Here is a 493-nt window from a genome sequence, read left to right on the forward strand (position 1 = left end):
GCGCTAGCCTCGGAGGTGCCAGGGAAAGAGCCTTTACTGCCCGCCAATCTCACTCCCAAGGGAAGTGGGACTGAGGACACTGGAGGAAGGAGGCAGGTCAGGACACCAGCTGGCAGGAGCTAACCCACTCTGGAGTGTGGCCAGCAGCAAGGATGCAGAGGTCTAACAGGGTATGGAAATAAAGGCACCTTGTGCTAAGCTCTTCCAGTCTTTGGCCTTGTTGGATTTTGACCTTTCATGTCACTGCACAGCCTTCCAAAAACTACAGTCCATTGGTTTATACACCTCGAGAAACAGTGCAGCAAGAAAAATACTGAGTGTGAATCGTGCAAACCCAAATAAGCTGTAATAAATCCAGCTGGGTGTTAATTTATGGTTTATTTTAAACCATAAACTGTAGCTACAAATATTTCTTGTCTTTAGAAAAGGTCCGGACAATTTTCACACTGAAGCTCAAAACCAGCAAAAAGGACATGCAGGAATCCCACTGAGA

The sequence above is a fragment of the Corvus brachyrhynchos genome, unplaced genomic scaffold, assembly GCF_000691975.1.
Source record: "Corvus brachyrhynchos isolate BGI_N302 unplaced genomic scaffold, ASM69197v1 scaffold806, whole genome shotgun sequence".
In the NCBI taxonomy this organism is placed as follows: domain Eukaryota; kingdom Metazoa; phylum Chordata; class Aves; order Passeriformes; family Corvidae; genus Corvus; species Corvus brachyrhynchos.